This window comes from Rhinolophus sinicus, linkage group LG05 (genome assembly GCF_036562045.2).
Source record: "Rhinolophus sinicus isolate RSC01 linkage group LG05, ASM3656204v1, whole genome shotgun sequence".
Classification (NCBI taxonomy): domain Eukaryota; kingdom Metazoa; phylum Chordata; class Mammalia; order Chiroptera; family Rhinolophidae; genus Rhinolophus; species Rhinolophus sinicus.
The window spans coordinates 155,004,238-155,025,291 of NC_133755.1; the positions used below are offsets into that span (position 1 = coordinate 155,004,238).

A 21,054-nucleotide genomic window follows, 5' to 3' on the forward strand; every position below is an offset into this window, starting at 1 on the left:
GACCTGCTTTCAAAGACAGCACTAAAAATGGAAAACCATCATTCACATGTCATTGACTCTTCTGGGAAGAATGAGAATGTGGCAGCTTTGGTGATGCAGAGTGAAATTGCTTTTTATTCCCAGATATTCATGAACTAGAATAGAAACTACAATTGTATCTATACCTTGAAACCCTATCAAAGATGAAAGGAAAAGTAGTAATTCATGCCTTGCCTTCTGGTTACTGGAAATCTTAGACTACAGCCCACCCTCTACACCAATCCTCAAACATCACATAACACAAGCCTGGCAATCTTTTCTTAGGTTTCTACATACAATGCTTTATGTAAGCCCATATACTTTTTGGGTTTTAGGCAGTGGTTGTGTTGGAGCTGGCTCCTAGACTCAATGGTATAAATCTGTTCCCAACTCTGCATTCTGTGTGGGCACTTTGGGAGCTTGATGTCAGCCATGAGGGGAATATTTACACCACAGAAAATGGCCAATGCCATAAACCAGGGTCCTTTTTTTCTTCTTCTTCTTCCTTTTTTTTTTTTTTTTTTTTTTAAAGATAGCTGGTTGTTAACACTTATCAGCATAGCAGTGGTGTTAAGGAAGGTGAGTGGGAGCAGTCATGTAGGTGTCAGGTGCTTAAGCAGAAGAAGGAACTGATGGTGTTGGAAATAAGGAAATAGCAGAAAAGAGGTTTATATAAAGAGGGCCCAGGGCAAAGAATACCACCAACTACCATGTTTCCCCAAAAATAAGACCTGGTCTTATATTAATGTTTGCTCCAAAAGACACATTAGAGGTGATGGTCTGGCTAGGTCTATTTTCAGGGAAACACAGTATAATATAATATAATATAATATAATATAATATAATATAATATAATATAATTAATATAATATAATATCTGGTCTTATATTAATTTTTGCTCCAAAAGACACATTAGAGCTGATGGTCTGGCTAGGTCTTATTTTCGGGGAAACACGGTATCTATCAAGTCTCTGGATTAGTTTAATACAAGAAACATTGACCAAACCACCAACATGTGCTAGGTCCTGGACATACAGAATTTATAAACAGCTCTATACTATCTCATAGTTTATCAAGGGCCTGGCAATGCCAAGACAAAGAGCCAGGGTGCCTGCCAATTCCCCGTCATCTCCTTTCTTATAACCATGTAAATTTGTGGAGCGTCTTCCAGCAAATATCCACAAACTACATGCTCAATAACAGTCGTCTACTAAATCTGCTCCTAAATCCAGACACCCTCTACACTTGTTTGTAAAGCCTCTCCACATTTAAAGAGACTTATATTTTACAAAGGGCTTCAAAGATTCTGAGACAACTCAATATTTGAAGATTTTAGACAGATAAGATGAAATTGAAAACGAGGGAACCCTTGAATCCTAGAAGAAAACTCAGGAAACAATCAGTATGTTTTTACGAGTATATTGAAGGTACTAAGATTGGATTTTTTTTTTTTTCAGCTAACAATAAATTTTGACCAAGTCTCTACTCTCTCCAAAGCTGCTGGGAGTTTTTTCTTCCCGATTTCCCCCGAGTGCCATGAGTTCAGTATGTAATAAGAGAGGAACTGACATTACTCTGGAGGCTATGGAGTGATTTGGGTGAACAAATATGAAAGGAGATCAATTTTTTAAAACACTTCTCGGCGAATTTTCTGAACACAATGTATAAATATGCTCTTTATACTCAAAATCCATAGCAATTTCATCAATGTTAAAAATCACAGTCTTAATCATTTCTTAAGGTTAATCTTCCCTTGTAGAGAAGCCTTGCAAATATTTTTTTCTAATAAGATAGTCTTTATCCAACTCAAGTTACACAAATGCAAGAGATTATCTGAGGGTTATTTATGTTTTGTTGTTTTAAATATTGTTTAGTCTTTTTAACACAAAAACTATAGATGACTATGTTGATAGGGGAATGCAATTAAAATAGTAATGATAATAAGTGGTTCAAACTATTTTACATGTTTAAACTCATTTAATTCTCACATTTTTACAAGACAGGTGCTATTATTATCCCCACTTTATAGAAAAGAAGATGGGCACAGAACGGTTTAGTAAGTTGTCAAAGGTTATAGAGCTAGTAAGTGGTAGAACCAGAATTTAAAAGCAAGAACTGTCTTTCCAGAATCTTTGCTTAGAGCAGTAGAGGAGACCCTGTCCCCCACTCCCACCTCCCTCTCGCAAAAAACAAGGCCGTCTGATCCCTCCCTTTGTATCCTTTTATGCATTCAGATTGACTCACTTAACACAACCAAAAATTTGGGAGAAGGGGCCTTTTATGTGCAAAGCACTGTGTGCTGGGCCCAGGAAATACTCCATAAACAAGGCAAACAGAGCCATATTTGCCTTCCTGGGGCTCACAGTCTAGTGAAAAAAAGGAACTAAATAAACAAGCAGTTAAAACAAAATGTAAAGAATATAATCTAGTCGAGGGGTTAGAAAAGACCTCCCTGTGGAAAAGGCATTTACACTGAGATCTGAAAGAGGAACAGGAATTAGCTAGATTAGCAGGAACATTGGCAAAGGCCAGCGATGAGAGTCGCCAAGCAGTCAGGTGTGTCTGGTAGGCTTGCCATGTGTAGAGAGGGACAGAAGAAAAGGACAAGAGATGAGCTCAAGGGGTTAGAACTTACATTGAGGATAACAGATAATCCTGAAAGAATTTAAGGAAAGGAGTCACAAGATTAGATTTACATTTTAAAACACAACAATGAGAGACATATTTAGGGCAGGGTAGCCTGTGTGCCTATAATTACCAGCTTAGAAGAGTCCCCATCATCTCCTTCCTCATAACCATATAAACTTGTATAGTTGTGCAGCAAAGGCCCTCAAACGCCGCATTCAGTAACAGTTTTGTCTGCTCTGCTTTTCTCACCTTAAACAAATTCCTCCCTAGAGGAAGCATTGCATCTCATTTCCCGGCTCTCTTTCACTCTTTATTCTACTCCAACAGGCTTCGGTCCCTTTACACCACTGAAACCACTCTTGTCAAGGTCACTGATAGTCACAATGTCAACAAATCCAAGGGTCACTTGTCCCTGGTCATCTGACCAAGTTTCTCTGCAGGAATCCACAGCAGGGACAACACCCTGCTCTAAAGCACTTCATTGACTTGGCTCGTGTGCTACTCCAACTGCTCATTTTTCACTCCTACTTCCCTAGCTTCTCCTTTGGGGCATCCTCTTCTTGCTCCTCTTCAACGCTGGACTCCAGCTCCAATGGTTGGCAGCCTTTCTGCAGTCTCCTTTCCTTATCTCCTTCCACACATTCTTCCAGGCTGATCTCATTACAGACTCTTTTCAATACCACCTGACTGCAGGTAACTCCCAACTGGACATCTCCAACCCTAACTGACATCTCCTGAATTTTTCATTCATACTCAGTACAGGATGGCTGAACTCATCAACGAGAATAGGAATAAAGGATCTATAGTATTGTATTTTATATCTGTAACTTTCACAGAGAAACATTTGTTAATTTCACCCATCCAATGCCCCCATGCAGGTTAACAGGAAGATAAAGACTTCCAGATGAAAATCACAATTGTTTTTCAGGGGAAAGTCCAGTGTACTAAGAAAGTAATTCAGAAAGCAGTGTGTAATTCTAGATGCTATTTTAACCTTTCAAATTTTATCACAAACCAGAATTATGCTTATCAGAAGATAGAATGCTGACAAACTGGTTAGTGATGATTGGTTGATTTTTCTTTATTATTTGCTTTTGGGTTCTAATGAATGATTTTAACATTCCTCTTAAAATGAACATGAAGAATTTCTTCCATTTTAAGATACAATAAAAACTTTAGATTTCATGCTCTGACTTCTCAGAGGTCTTCTCAAGCCTTAGTTTTGAGTCTGTGGACTGTGGCCTGACGTTAAAGCCACAAATTGACCATCATCTGCTTACCAAACTTCCTTACTAATTTCTTTTTTTCTTTACCTTATATAATGTTAAATATTAGAAATTTTGGTTTTTAATAACAGACTTTGCTTTGTGATTGTGATTTTCTTCCATCCTTACATTTACTATAATTGATTCAATATGATTCAATAATGTCCCTTTTCCTGGCCCCTTTTTATTTATTTATTTTTCTTATAATTCGCAACTGATTTTTTCTTAATATCACAATATATAAAGAATTTTTTCAACTTTTCCTTGCTTCAAGGTGTGACCAGTGGTGATTGTTTTGCTGCATTTTGAAAAGATGCTCCCATAGCCTTGTAGATTTTTCTATTACATATTATCTTTCTGTCAAGGGTTTCTAGAATCTTTGCGTTTGCTAGATCTGCACTGTCCAATACAGTAGCCACTGGACACGTGTGTCTATTTAAATTTAATAAAAATTAAATGCAATTAAAAATGCAACTCTTCAGTCACACTAGCCACACTTCAAGTGCTGAATAGCCACATATGGCTGGTGGCTGCCCAGTAGGTGGTACAGATATAGAATATTTCCATCTTTGCCTAAAGTTCTATTAAACAGTACTGCTTTCTTCAGCTATTACTACTCTATGCTCCTGTACTCTTTTGTCAGAAACCAATGAGGATATAAGAGACTACTCTCTCAATGTTTCAGGGCTCTGGAAAATGGAAGGATTCAGGCTATTCTTCCTTCTCCCACCCCTTAGTGTCATTACTGTGTTTTGAGATAAATACAGGCACTTTCACTTCCCCCCAAGAAGATAACATTACCATAATTTGTGAAGGTCCCAGTCAACAATGAGAAGAAGCCACAGGGAGAAGAATCAAAGCAGAAGTAATTCTAGGAGATATTTCTAGAGTAGTTACTCAAATTGTGACTATTAGAATCCTTAGGGGCTAACTAGGAACAGGAGATTCTAATGTCCTTTCTGTAAGTACGTTGTATTATTCACAAACTGAGTTTTCCCTCTGAGAAAGGTAGTAAACAGCAAGTTTTTCCTTAGTATTTTGTTTTGTTTGTATTTTGTTTTGCTCCATTTTACCTCCAATCAGACTGTGGTAAAAGAAAGAGTGAAGGTTCTTTAGGGCAACTAGGAAACTGAGTAGTGTTGTACTTCATGAAGCACTCTCAGGATTGCTACAGCCTCATTTGTCCTATGTCCATGTGTATTAGTCAGCGAGGGCTGTCATAACAAAACACCACAGGCTGGGTGGCTGAAACAACAGAAATGTATTTGCTCACAGTTCCTGAGGCTGAAAGTCCAAGATCAAGATGTTATCCGGGCTGGTTTCTGGTGAGGCCTCCCTCTTTGGCTTACAGACAGCACTCTCTTGCTGTGCCCTACTCACCTGGCCTTTGTATGTGTTTGTGGAAGGAAAAAGAAACAGAGAGAGGGCGGGGGGAGAGGGAGAGGGAGAAGGAGAAGGGGATGGGGATGGGGGAGGAGGGGGGAGAGAGAGAGAGAGAGAGAGAGAGATCTGGTTTCTCTTCCTCTTCTTATAAGGACACCAGTCCTGTCAAATTATGGCCCTACCAGAGATGGGAGGGGTTTGGGGGGTGGATGGAAAATGGGAGGGGTTAAGAAGTATACAAATCTGTTGTTACAAAGTAGTCATGGGGATGCAGGGTACAGCATAAGGAATATAGTCAATAATATTGTAATGACTGTATGGTGCCAGATGGGGACTAGATTTATTGGGATGATAAATGGGAGGGGTTTGGGGGACGGTGAAAAAGGAGGAAGAATTAAGTTCAAACTGGTAGCTACAAAATAGTCATGGGATGTAAAGTAAAGCATAGGGAATATAGTCAGCAATAAGGTAATAACTACGTATAGGTGGATAATAGACTAGTCAGGGGATCACATCTTAAATTATATAAATGTCTAACCATTATGCTGTACACCTGAAAATAATATAAAATAATATTGAATGTCACTATAATTGAAAAATTTAAAAAGGTAAAGGGAAATGTTTAAATTTCCAGGTATAAAACAAACAAGTCTTGGGGATGCAATGTACATCATGGGGAATATGGCCTTGACAATATTGTTATAGCCTGGTACAGTGTCAGATGGTTGCTGGACTGTGATCATGGTGATCACTTCTTTAGGTATATAAATATTGAATAACTATAGTGTACACCTGAAACTAATATAATATTGTTTGTTAGCTGTATTTTAATAAAAATCTTTTTTAAAATTTGAACAAAGTCTAAGAAAACGCAATTGTGATGATGCCAAATACAGTATCACATTAAGCAAATAAAGGTATTGACATTTTTATGCCTTTTAATAATGACCTTGTACCTTTAAATAGAAAATTACTTAACAAAAACATCTCTTTAGTCAAAGTAAAAAGTTCATAACATATTTTGATAATGCTGGAGAGGAAATGCATTCCTAAAATATAATAAATATTCTGATTATGGATTTTGAGTCTGAAGTTTTGATCATGTGGCATCGCTTGAGTGGCAGACTGTCAAATTCAAAAGGAGTAGCTGGGGATGGGGGTGGGGGAGGGGTTGAGGGGGTGGGAGCTGGAGCAATTTCTGACATTTCAGTAGCCTTAAGAGTAATAGAGATACCCTAGTGGTTGCACAGAGCTCCAAATCGTCAGGGCCTGGTTATAAGGATTTCAGCTCCTTTTTCTTTTGCAGCATCTTGATAAATGCAAACATTCTGAACTTCAGAACATGAATTCTGAACTCATCATCTAAAATAACTGAAATGGGAAGATCATTTTTCAAACCACTTACTGTAAAAATTAGGAAAATTCAAGATTCTACTTTGCAGTTAAATTTTTCTTCTAAAGTATATTAGCTTTCTTAATTAGTGTGTTTTTGCTAAGTGGAATTAAAAATCTATAAATGATAATGTAATATTAAGATTTTGCAATCAAAAAAGAGACTAAGATTTTAAAATTGATTACTGTTAGTAATAAATAATCTCTTATAAATATTTTTAAAATCCTCCCTACCTCTCTTCAAAACCCTCTAACTAGTATTAACTATTACAACTCAAAATAGCTCAAGAGGAAATTCTGCTTGAGAGAGATGGTGTACCAACTACAAAAATAATAAAACCAGGTAAACTTGGTCCATGTACCAACTAGAACAATAAATCTGTTACAGTAGGAAGCAAGAACAGGTTCCTCTCTCCCCGTGACCCTGTTCTTTGTTCCTACAGAAACATTTCTACTTGTTATCTCAGGAATTAAAAGACCTGAAAGAAGAACAGCAGGACAGATCTTTTCCTAACCAACACCCCTCAGAACCTGACTCTTGCACAGTCTCCTAGAGTTAAGCCCAAAACACAATAGAGCAGGGACTATGTGGGAAAGCACACTGGGCCTCAGTTTTTCCCAGACTCTCTCCCTTTCTCTGTTGTTTTCCATTCCCATTTCACCCAGAAAATCTCCCCTTTCTTGACTCCAGCCCTCAGACTCTTGAACTCAAAACGGACTCAACTTTATCTCAGTCCCTACTCTCAGATGTTCCAGAAAGGAGAAAAATTGGGGTATGGGTTGCCGATTATGCAGGGGAGAAATGAAACTTGTTTGTCTAGCCTCCTAGGTCCACGACCTGGAGCCCTGCAAATTAGACTGACAAAAGGCACATTATCAGAAGAAAAGGCGTTCAAATTTTATCTGATGTTAATTTTTACATGACTTGGGGCCTTCCTAGAAAAGAAGCAAAGACCCAAAGAAGCAAATAGGCCTGAGAGCCTGTATATCATTTTTAACGAAGAGCAGTAAGTTGTGGAGATATGATGAGACAAAGGAAAAGGGGATTCAGGCTTCTAGGGGCCTCAGACTGTGGAAAGTTAAATATACGGAGGAAACTAATGGAACATAAGGACCATGTAAGCAAAGTTTGGTGCCAACTTTCCCTCCTCTTTACGGCCATAAAACTTGCCAAGAAAAGAGGATTGATGGCAATTCTTATTTTTCAGGAGATTTGGAGTTTATTCAGATAAAGGCAATTCCAGAAAGGCTTCTTCCTGGATCTGTTGAATCTCAAATGTCATCAGCTCAAAATAATCCTTATGCCAAAGTGGCATATTTTGGGATGAAATCTTTTGATCCCCTTCAATTACGAAGACATATATACAAGACCGAGCATTAAAAATTTCAAACTTAACTCACCCTCCTCATATGCTGTATCGCATATGAAAAGGATAGTGAGATTCTCACAAAGGTAATATTCCTACTGTTGAATGATTATTTTAAGGTCTCTGGGAGTATAGCTTTAGAGTGAGCTTCTACATGACACCTCTACTAATAAAATCTGAACTGAAGAATGCACATGAAATATTCTGGACTGACTCTGTTACGGTTCCAAGTCTTTTGGTTGTATGTGCACATCACCACATAGGCATACGGCACAAGTTGCGCTGAAATTTTAAAGTACAGAAGTGTAAAATATTCATTAATTTTATTCTATTTGTCAAAGTAATCGTCTCATTTCTACATTTTATGATCTTAAATGGAACTATAATTCCACATTTATTTATTTAAGGATACTCCTAACGCAGAAAAAGAAATCATTTTACCCATCAAAGATAACTTTAGGAAATTATCTCCCATGCTTAACTTGCCTAGAAAAAGCAGAAAGCAACATTTCCTTTGATACAAAAGATCACATATAAATTCTCAGTAATTTTTGGTTCAAGTGATAGTGCTGCATTTACAAAATGAAATACCTTTGGCTTTTTAAAATGCTTATTATAAGTTTCATGTCAAGGTTACTGCATGTCAATGATAGCATATGTGTCTTTCTGTATTCCAATACCGCCAACATTTCTCTAGTATTCCATTATTTTAACACACTGGGCTGTGCTCAAACTGCAAGTTACTATGACAACAGAGATATTTGTAGCTGCTTATACTAGTATGCTCCTCTATAAATCACACTTTTAAGAGTAATTTTTTTAACAATGCATTGTTTACATTGCTTCAGAGTTATAGCAATTATGTTTTAGATTATAAACATCAGAGTAGAGAGAAAAGCAAATTTAGTAACTCTAGACTAGGATTATAATAATGCTAATTGTAGACAGTTTTAATGCATAGGCTCTTCATACTCCACACACACTGCTCTTGATTCTGGGCAGGATAACACACATCTCATTTAAACCAGGTTTATATTATAGAATGATAAAATGGTCCACACTGTTTTTCCTTCCATTTAAACTTATTTTTATACTGTGATTTTTTTCAGTGTGTTGCCATGAAAATGGCTTCTTCAATAGAACTGAGACGGAGCTAATGTATTTTTTCCATTCATTTAATTTCATCCACTAAAATTATATAGTACCTTAAATTGTCACAAATGGTTTCAGTTGTTTTATGTATGTATGTAATTGGGTGGTCTCTCATGAGATTACAATCAGGCAGGGCTGGAGTCATCCCATAGTTCAACTAGAGCTAAAAGATCTTTCAAATCTCACTTGCATCATTGTTACAGGCCTCAGTTCCCCATGGGTTGTTGGCCAGAGCCTTCTCTCAGTTCCTCCTTAGTGGGCTTCTCCATGGGACAGCTCACAACATAGAAGCTGGCTTCCCCCAGAGCAAGTTAGCCAGAGGAGAGAGATGGAGGGAGGGAGGAAGGAGAGAGGGACTAAGAGCACCCAAGACAGTAGTCTCAGTCTTTTTATGACCTAACCTTGGTAGTGATATTTCATCACTTCTGCCATATTCTATATATTAGATGCCAGTCACTAAAGCCAGCCCATACTCAAGGAGAGGGAAATTAAGTTCTGCCTTTTGAAAGTAGGAGTATCAAAGAACTTGTAAACATATTTTTTAAACCACCACAGCAGAGCTATGTAAAATGTTAACTAGTATTACTCTTGTGATTTTTTTTTTTTTTTTTTTTTTACCAAATCTGCTGTGGCTAGATAATACTTGAAGAAATCATTTGGTTTTGTTTTTTCTCTTGTATCTTCCTTTTTCTCTTTCAGAATTGGTCTACAAGTCTTCCTGGCGTTTCCTTTGCAGAAGCCTAATTCCTTAGAACAACAGAGTGTCCACAGACACTAAAAAGAGTAGAGGTATTGGTGGATACAAACAAAATATGTAGGAGGAGAATACAGGAGGAAGAAAAAAAGGAAGGCCCTGGGGAGGTCTGAGAAACGTTGGAACCTGCACTAAGATCTCTGACTCACTTGGAAGGCCATGAGCTGTCAGAGAGAGAGGTGTGGCTGTGGTTTGCCTGGAAGATGGGACATGGGTTGCTTCACAAAAGATCCCTACAGCACTGGTATGGCAGAGGTATCTGAGAGAGCCTCCAGACCCAATGGGCCACAGAGACAAGGGCAGTGACATGTATTAAAAATGACCAACAACACTCCTTCTCCAATGATTGCCGCCCTTTCGTCCCTATGCAGTAGTCTCCCTAATCTGTTCCAAGACCCCCATTGGATGACTCAAACTGTGGATAGTACCAAACCCTATATATACTGTTTTATCCTATACAGAATACCTATGATAAAGTTCAATTCATAAATTAGACATAGTGACAGGTTAACAACAACAATAATAAACAGAACAATTATAACAATATACTACAATAAAAGTTACGTGAATGTGGTCTCCCTCTTGCAAAATCTTATTGTACTGTACTCACCCTTCTTCTTCCTGTGATGACGTGAGATGATACGTCGCCTTCATGATGAAATGAAGTGAGGTGAATGACATAGGCATTGTGCCATAGTGTGAGGCTGCTATTGACCTTCTAACCATACATAACAAACACTTTAAGGCTTCTCTTTGCTTATCCAAATTGTCAGTATCACTGCTCTTGTGTTTAGGGGCATTATTAAGTGAAAGAGGGTTACCTGAACACTACAATACCACCACAGTCAATCTGATAACCAAGATGGCAGCTACTACATGACTAACATGTTGGAGAGACTGCAGCCAGACGTGGAGGTGTTACACGTCTCATATCCCAGGCAGGACATCACGAGATTTAATCACTCAGAACAGAGGGCTACTTAAAACTTATGAATTGTTTATCTGTAATTTCCCACTTAATATTTTTGGACCATGGTTGACCACAGATAACTGAGGCTGAAGAAAGCAAAATCATGAGTAAGGGGGGGACCACTGTATAAAAATACACAACTTGGGGGTTGCCCAGGGAAATGGGGGCCTAGAGTCAGAAATTGAGAAAATTTTTAAATGTGACTTCCATCATACCTGAGTTGTGACCGAGACCCAACAGCTACCTACACTCCTGTAGGACTGAATGCTGGCCCGGTCTAGAGCCAGGACTTTCATGTGAATGATCTCAGCTGATCTTCATTGCAGCCCCCACAGATGAAGCAACAGGCTTAAGCAGATTCTGAGACTTACTCAAACTCATACAGCTGGTAAGAGGCAGGACCAGGATTCAAACCGGACCTCAACTCCAAGAACTGGACCCTAATATAAAATCTGACGGAGACTAGGAGCATAATAAATTCTTATTAAATATGTAGCTCTCATCCATGAGAACTTCTGAAGGCCAAAGGGGATGTCAAAGAAGAGAGAACTTGCACAAACATGGAGGGAAACTAGATGGTGCTTTTCAGCTAACAATTACATTCTGTGTGAGAGCAGCGAGCACACTTTTCACTATGTGGAATGACCATCTCCCCATTGGACTGAAATTCCTTAAGAGCAGAGCCTGGATGCTCTTTAGCTCTCTCCTCAGCAACTAGCATAGTTGGAGTTAAGTGTTCAAAATGGTTTTGTTGCTGTTGGTTTCCATTATCACTTTATAATTCCTCAAATGCCTTAATGTCCTTTTTGGGGGGAGAAGCTAAATAGTAATATGTGTTTCTATACAGAAGTTTAATTTTTCTGAGTGATTGCTTGTCAATATGAACACAAACAATAAAATATATGGTTTTCTAGCATTTTACCAATTGCAAATTGCTATTATCTCTTTAATTCTGATATTTGATTCACTTGAACACACCTTTCATTTATCATATAAGTTAGAGCTTGCTGGATATTAAAATAGAGATTAGAGAGAGATGTTACAAATATGGAAGGGAGATATGCATATGATAAAATATAACTAGAGTTCTGGTTAATAAAGTGTTGAACAAAATGGCTTTTATTATATCTAACTTACTCAGCATGTTTAGGTAAAATAGCAATTAACCATAAGTCAACTTTATTTAGGGATTTTATTGTTGTTGCCTTATTTTACTTTAAAGAGAAAATTCTCAATCTCTCGCTGCACACACACTCTACATACCCACATACACACACATACAAGGCCTGCAAAGATTTGTTTCTCTCTTATGTTTCCTTCTGATTACAAAAGTAAATGGTGTGAGGGCTAAAAATTTTTAATTTAGAAAAGTCAACAAAAGAGGAAAGTTCATATAATCATCCAGAGGTAGATGCTTCTACCGTCTTCCTAAAATAGTTAAAATGATCCAGTACATACAATTTTGTATCCTGATTAACAGCATAGCATGGTGTTTTCTCCCTTCATTAAGATACTTGTATGTTAGTAAATCAGGAAGGTCAATGAGGCTTGAAACAAACAAAATAATTTCTTGACTTCTCCTCATTTAGCCAGAAAATAAAACGAATTTGAATACTCTGATTCCCAGAGCATGCAGGAACATTTTTACATGTAGTCCATTGCATTCAGTTCTGTTTAACATAACCAATGTTTATTAAACACCTAATATATGAGAGATAATAAGAAATGAGTTCGTAAGATGCTGCCCCTGAGCTCAAGGAACTGAAAATGTAGTTGAAAAGGCAAAATTTTAATACACCGAACAGTTAAATAATAGTGCAAAGCCAAATATAATGAGGAATCCGGAGGAGTTGTGCAGAACATAATGGCCATAAGAGTTCAGGGGTAAAAAAGACTCAGTGATGTTTGAGTGGAGGGCAAACGTGTGTGGCTATCATCCCACAAATGTATGATTACAGGCATAATCACAAACCAGCCTTTCCTGCTCTGTCCACCTAGGACATTTCTGCAAATCTGCTATTCCCCGGTTCCTTGAAGAAGTGTGCAGGCCGTGAGGGAACGAGAATCAGCACAGCCCTTCAGCGTGTGACTGCAGAGATGGTGGCAGTGGCAGATTCGCCTCTCATTTCTTCTTGTTTGAATTCCTTCCATTAGTTGGCACACATAAATTATACATGAAAAGCTGGACTATAACAAACAATAAAACCATGAATTCATGATTGGAAATACACAAAAAGAGATGCAACATTTGATTATTCCCAAGGTTAATGCAGATCAGTTTTCCTTAACAACTATTCTAAACATGTGGTCTATTCTGAGCTCAGAATGATTTTAGGTCTCTCTTAAAAATATGGAAAAGATACTTTAATGTGTTTAAATTCACTGAAAAGAAACCTTTTTCAAAAATTATTTTTGAAACCCAAGATCAAGGTAGAAGCTTGAAACTAAAAGATGAATTTTTTCAGGAACAAGAACTGAAATCTGGCTTGAACAAACACTATATTTGATTAACCATGATAGTTACATCACATGCTACAATTAAACTAAAACCACATCATGAGCAATATGAGAATGAACAGAAGCAGAAATAACATACACTTCATGTGTTATCTTTTTGTCTTCAGCTTTGTCAGCTCTCCTGAAATGTTGGAGTCAAATATTGGGTCTAGGACACCAAAAGAACTGCCAGCAGTGTTTACAATCCCTGTGCAATATGCATAAGATTGTCCTTGCTTCACATCCTTTACAAACTGTAATTTGCATGATGTTAAAAGTATTTTACACTGTGACCTTTAGCATCAAGTCTCGTTGTTAGCAAATGAAAAATTATGCCATTTTGTAATGTCTAGAAATTCAACATGAACATAACAGTAATGAATCTTGTTTCAAATCACTAATTATTACAAATTTCCTTTACGTAGCCTTATCACCTGAAAGAAACAGCATAAGAATAATAAGATCATCCAGAGACTCAGTAGCCAGAGTCCACTATAAATTGTATTTCACCTATGGTATTCATTTATTTTTAATGTTGTAAGTGTTCAGTCCCTTTGTGTTATAAGGACTTCTGAATGGGTAGGAAAAGATTCAGTACTTGGTTAAGGTATTAGTTCTGAAATGAGCAACACCCCCATTGTATCCCGGTTACCACCCCCACCCTTATTTCTTCATCCACTTGGAAGCTGCAGTTCGTCGATTAAATAGGGCATGAAGTAGGGACAACAAACTATTTTATTATAGAAAAGACTATTCTTATAAAACTCAAGGGTACAGTATGGATTTAGAGAACATATATTCACCCATGCCATAAAATATTTATTGTGTTTTATTTCTATTTTACACTTAGACTTTTACAGGCTGTAAGACACTCTACAGAATAAGCCACCTGGTGCCCAACTAGATATACAAAAAAGGCAGAAGCGGAGAGGTGACATATTAGGACTGTTTTGTCATGCTGCATGTGTCACAAGAGAGCAAGGACTGCTTTAATTACTAGTCATTTGAATTTCTGATAGATATCATGGCAAAATTGAAATCTTATTAATTTACTTTGGCAGCTTGACAACGGGCTCATTTACAATCCTTTGAGGGAATTGCAAATTTCTCATGCTTCGATTTGGGGTGAGGTGGCATTATTCATATAAAAACATGTGGTGGAATTCAGAGCTGAACATTAGAATATATTTTTAACCCATCATAAACCTAAGTCATGATTTTTAATGTTTGGAAGAAATAATACAGGGGGAGGAAAATATCAGTCATAAGCTTATAAAAATTCAAATGTGGCCCAATATTGATACTTATAACTTTTTAATCTAATTTTTTTCATTGGAATATTTTCATAAAACTATAAGAAATACTTTTGTACTGACCCCTCCCAAAAATCTTCCAAAATTCCTTTGACTAATATTTTGAGTTGTATAGTTTATTTTAAAAAACTAAGCTTTTTCAATCTTAGAATGTAAACTTCACAAACACAGGAAATTTTGCTTTCTTCAGTTTACTCCATCCACACCCCCAGTTCAGTGTCATGAGCATTTGCATTGCTGAATAACTTCTGTTTTTCAGGAGTGGGAAAGAGGTGGGGTCCAGGCCAAGTTAAAGAAAAAAAAAAGTGTACAAAGATTCAAAGATGTGTTTTGTGAATGCTTTGAGAACAATGAAGCCTTTTCATTCATAGAGGAGATTTAAAGCGTCCAAGTTGTGTTCTAGAATCTTCACACAGGCAAAATATCAAAAGAGCCTTGCGTGAATATTTATAAAGCATGGATTTTAATCTCAAGAGAAAAAATTTCAAAGCAAAGGATGTTTTCAATTTTTTTCTTTTTCAAAATGCAAATTTATTTTTTCCTGGCTTTTGTGTCCATGAATGGTTCTTTGCATAGCAGTATCTAATTCCTTTCTAAAAAGTCTTTTCTAATAATTTCATAGGAGATAAAAATAGGTAATAAATACAAGTTTGGGGATCATTAGGAAATCAATCCATCAAACCCAAGACCAGTGGAAAAATAAGCTTGATACCTAAATACATGTTGGAACAAGATATCTGCTCTCTGTTGAGAGTGTTTTCAACTTTATCACCACTCTCTCTAGTGTCTAGACACATCTTGATGTAGCTAACTGTCTGCATATGCTCTACATTATTCAAAATCGACAACCTGAAAACACCGCCAGCATAATGGGAAGAAATATACACTGGTTCATTACTTCTGATCATTTCCTCTTCTGAATCTCTGATCTCAGAGGACTGTTCAGTTAACATAGGAAGGCAAAGCTGAAGAAAATACTGACCTTTATCTTCTTAATTAGTAAATGAAAAGCAAGCACAGATGCAATTAAATAATAAGTTTTCATTACTCAGATGTTAATAGTCTCACATGATTACTTGAAATATGCAAAGTTTAAATTCAATCTGCCATTTTGGAAATTTGTTGCAGGTTTATGGGTGCCTTTTATTTGATTTTATTGTACTTTGGGGTTTTTGATTTAACAGAAGTCGTTATCCAACTGCCACCTCATTTCTTTAATGCAGTAAATGCGCTGGCCTAAAGATGCAGCCCTCCTTCTTTCTCAACTACTGACACGTGCAAAGTACTTGCTGTAAGGCATCCTTTCTTCTTTTCACTGAACATTAGTTCGACTGGAGACTTCAATGCTGTGGAATACAAAAGAGTCAATTAGTTGATATTTGTATGGATATTCAATTCTTCAGCAACCCAGACCCATGACATGATTTCCCCAATATCCCACAGCAGCTGTGAATCAAAGGATGAACATGGCCTCATGAATGAGAATGAAAATTATACTTCTTTCTGATGTGAATCTGTGATAAAAACAAAAACAGAAACAAAACAACTACTATGAGGAGACTGCAAACAGAACACTAATAAAATTAAGAGTTCCTATGAGTTAAGCCAGACATTGCTCTAACTCCTTTGATGGATTGAAGCATTTTAATCCACACAGAAACCCTGTAAGAGAGAACCTATTCTGACTTCCATTCCACATATGAGGAGAGCGAGGCACTGAAGAGTTAGGTAATTTCTCCAAGTGGACACAGTTAGTAAAACAGCATTAGGAATCTGGATTCCAACCCAGCTCTCTGGCCCCAGACCTCATGCTCTGAACCACTATGTACACTACCTTTCTATGACTGGCCTTATACAAATGTGTAATTTCTAAATGTAAGTCATACATTATCAATGTTTCCCAAACCCTACATGAGGACATATGCCTGGCTAAGTGATTTTTCTTGATTTCTGGTTTTTATTCTGATTTTTCTTGAATAAAAACTAGTTTACTTATAGTTTTTAAAACCATAAACCTAAGTTGTTCAGTTATGATTAACTTGAAAAGAATGACTTCACATGAAAAGCTAGAATATTTGGTTGTGAAAGCCACAATGAAGGCATAAATTGGCAAATTAAAATGTATGTCAGCAACATAGCCCTAAATTTTGTTCACAGATGACTTTCTTCCCTTTTTCTGAAAAAAAAAAAAAAAAGAGTCAAGCATGTTATCAGCAGCATGTCTAAGTTTAAAGCATCTCAATGCTTTTGTACCCTTTCCATTGGACTCCATTAAGTGTTGGCCTCTTCGTTGTCCGTCATTTACTTTGCTCTTGGTTCAGTTACTTAATGGGTCTGATCCTTAAACCCACAGAGTTGTAGAATGGCTTTGAGATAAATGGGGTGAAGGGCTCAGATGGTACCTGCATATAATAAATTGCAGTTATTATCAATGTTGTTGTTTTCATTATTAATAAGGCTTTTCTCTAGAGAATGTGTTGTCTACCTGATCTGTCTTCATCCTTGCATGTCCTGATATCTGCACCTCCCACGCCCTTCCTCTGGGGATTCTTCCCAGCTCCTTGGGGTTTGGTGGGGCTGTGGATCATGGTGCCACCCTTGCTGGCTACGAGAGTGGGCTGTGACTCGTGATGGCCCAGTTAGAGACTCACGTGGAATTCCCAGATTGGAGATGAAGCAAAGTTCTTCTTTTATTTTGAATTAAAAGCTCTAAGAATGTAACCCAAGACTCGTCTAGGGTTACAGGAGCCAGACCTGTAAAGGAGCCAGAGAGGCTCTGAAGCCAGTTCATGTGCAGTTAAGCAAAGGAAAAAGATAACTGTGTCCAGCTTGACCCTTATCCTTCCAAGTACAGTAATCACTAACGCCCCTTTATGTTTGGTTTTCAGAAAACTTGCGATTGAAAAACTTCCAATGGAATATGTTATTAATTCATTCATTAGTTCTTTTTGCATTTATTTATCAGATGTTTATTAGATGTCTATCACATGTTGGGTTTAAATGGAAAATTATATATCCTGTCCTAGATATTTGTGAGAAATTGACTAGTTGGGTTTCAGAAGAATTTTTTCTAGGTATGTTTGAATTTTTAAAAGCTCTTAGTCTTTAGAGATGGTTTATGACTTTCTGAAGCAGGGCTCTGAGCCCCAATCCATGCTGAAAGCAGGACACTGAGGACCAAGTTACATATCCCTCATTTTTAAAAAATCTGAGTCCAAAAGTAATTTATATTATATTTTAGAATACAGGAAGTACAGGAAAGCACAAATAAAAAATAAAATAAAACCATCCATAGACCAACCACCAAGAAGTAACTCTGTTCATATATTGGTATATCTGTTTCCAGTAAGACCTCATTTTGTGAGCAAATTCATGAATCTATATGTTGAATTTATAGTGACCTATAAAGATTCTATTCACTTGTTTTCCTCTTCTGTCACAACTAAATTAGATGGCTGTTTAGGGTATACTGTGTTTCCCCAAAAATAAGACCTAGCTGGACAATCAGCTCTACTGCATCTTTTGGAGCAAAAATTAATATAAGATCTGGTCTTATATTATATTATATTATATTATATAAGAGCCGGTCTTATAGTAAAATAAGACTGGGTCTTATATTAATTTTTGCTCCAAAAGATGCATTAGAGCTGATTGTCCGGGTAGGTCTTATTTTCAGGGAAACACAGTAATAAAGATGCTTCAACTGGATAATTAGAGCAGTATTCAGCTGTGCCTTCTCATTAGGGGCACAAGTTCTGCCTAACTGAGAACTGTCCATGGTCAATTGGTTGTGTTCAGCAGGAGATAATTATAAAAGCTGCCTGCAGCTGCCACTTGAGCAGTTAAGCACACACTGGATGGCACCTGTGAGATATTGTCCATCCTAGTAGACCAAAGAGGAGGCAGCAGAAATCTGGTATGTCTAACCTTTGAGGTTTAACAAGAGTTCCAGCCTCCTCTCCCCATATAAAAAAACACACAAATTGATCCTTTAGTTTGCTCATGAATGAATTCCATCAGAAACCGATCCATTAGTTTTTGCATAGAATTTAAGTTTACCCAGTCGTGTTTAGATATTTTGTTAACTCCATAAGTCATTGCAGGAAAAAAAAATGAGTTTTCCCTCCAGCTTTGGGATGGGTGGATTCTATGAGCACACATTCACCCAGACGCTCCTCAGGAGAGACCTTGCTTCTCCAGAAGCAATAAGGGCAGACGTAACTAGCCTATTTCAGGTCTGGGTCAATTAGTCATTAGAGTACACAACTTTTCCTTTCACGTGGCATCCTCAGTCCTCAAGTTCTCATCCCAAAGGATTTCCTCTAATAGTGAAATTGTTAAATAGACGACTCTACAGATGGGTCTCTGGGTTCAAATCACTGAAGCTACTATAAGCTGGGAAAATTCTCTCTTTTGTAAATATTAAAACAGCTAATATTTTAAAGCTTTTATAACAGTACCTGGCACATAATAAGTGCTCAAGCAATCGCTGTTCTCATTATCTATTTACCCAGCAACTATCAGCATGGTACTTACATGTTCAGAAATGTCTATTAAAAATAATTAAATGTTTAATAACAGAAAATATATAGAAAACTTCTGTGCTCAATACAAGTCCTTTGAGCCTTATTGAAAGAAGAAGCACGAATCCCAGGAAGGCAAGCAGCAGTATCTGCAGTCCATAGAAGTTCAGGAGAAATTGGATGGGCTGTATGAGTGCATTTCCTGTGCCTCCTGCAGCACCAGCTGCTCTAGCTACTGGTGGAATGGAGACAAATATTTGGGACCTGCAGATGTTATTCAGGCCTATTGCTGGATGGATGACTTCACAGAGGAGCGACTGGCCAGCTGCAGGACCAGTTCTCTCTGGATCGTTAATACAGCCATCATGAACTGCACACAGCCCTGTCCCAAGAGGCTGAATCCAGGGAAAGCTATTGCTGAAATCAAGAAAATGATGGCAACCTACAAGGAGAGTTTAACTCTTCTAATGCTAAATGTGACTTATAATGCAGTTGAACATAATGTATATCTAATTTCAGTTCCTTCAAACTCCTTGATTTTCCATGAATACAGCATGTATAATAAAACTTTGAAGAAATTTTAAAAAATAAAAAATAAAAGCAACCACAGTGTGTAAGACCCACATCATTCAGTTTTATCCTGGGGACACACAGCAATTTAGGTCATGGAGGATAATCTCCAGTGGAGAGTTTTAATCTTATTAGCCTGAGTATTTGTGGATTACCAGAGCAGCTGGAAATTGAGAGAAGACATCTCAGAAACAAGTTAGGGTAATGAGAGTCCCCAGTGTGCACATTAACCACCTTCAAATTCTTAGTTAACTTTTGAACTGTACTTGTGAAGGTTAAGATTCTAAGCAACTCAGAAGGAAAATGATAGCTGGAAAACTAAAAGACCTACGCATAGATTTCAGTGGCTACTCACCATAGGGGATACAGAGTTTGGAGTTCAAGACTCATCAAATTAGAAGGGCTTATTACAGGTCTTGGGCTTCCATTAAAACTCCAGAAGAAGGGCCATCCCTTAAAAGTAAAGACCTCCTCTCAATATCTAAAATATCATACTAATTGAAAGAAACCAGATGCAAAAGACTTCATATTGTATGATTTGATTTATATGAATGGTTAGAGAAAGTGGATTTATAGAGACAGAAAGCACATCTGTGGTTGTCTAAGCCTGAGGGTTAGAGTGAGGACTAACAGTAAGAAGGCACAAGAAAGATTTTGGAGGTGATAGAAATGTTCAAAAACTGGATTGTGGATAAATAAAATGTGATATATGTGTGTGTGTATATATATATACACACACACAATGGAATATTACTCAGCTTTAAAAAAGCATGCTGACACATGCTACAATTTGGATGAAACTTGATGACATTATATCAAGTGAAATAAGCCATTCACAAAGGATAAATATTATCTGATTGCACTTATATGAGGTACCTAGAGTAGTCAAATTCTTAAAGAGACAAAAAAGTAGAATGGTGGTTATCAGGGATTGAGAATGGGAGAGGGGGATAGGAGTTACTGTTTAACAGGTATAGAGTTTCAGTTTTGCAAGACATAAAGGAGTTCTGGAGATAAATAATGGTGATAGTTGCCCAACAATGTGCATGTATTTAATGTCAGTGAACTATACATTTAAAAATGGTTAAAATTGTAAATTTTATGTTGCATATTTTACCATAGTTTTTAAAAACTGAATTGTGGTTATAGTTACACAACTCTATAAATTTATCAAAAATCATTGAATTATACGCTTATAGTAGGTGAATTTTATGGTATGTATA

General features: G+C 37.1%; 1 long non-coding RNA gene across 1 annotated transcript in view; it reads right to left on the reverse strand.

Annotated features, from left to right (window-relative positions):
• Window positions 1-13,553: 13,553 nt before the first annotated feature.
• The window catches only part of LOC141571896 (uncharacterized), a 57,761-nt gene continuing 50,260 nt past the window's right edge, over window positions 13,554-21,054 (reverse strand). Inside the window, exon 5 of the long non-coding RNA XR_012496948.1 lies at window positions 13,554-16,084. This is a non-coding gene — a long non-coding RNA (uncharacterized LOC141571896). The remainder of the gene's footprint in view (window positions 16,085-21,054) is intronic.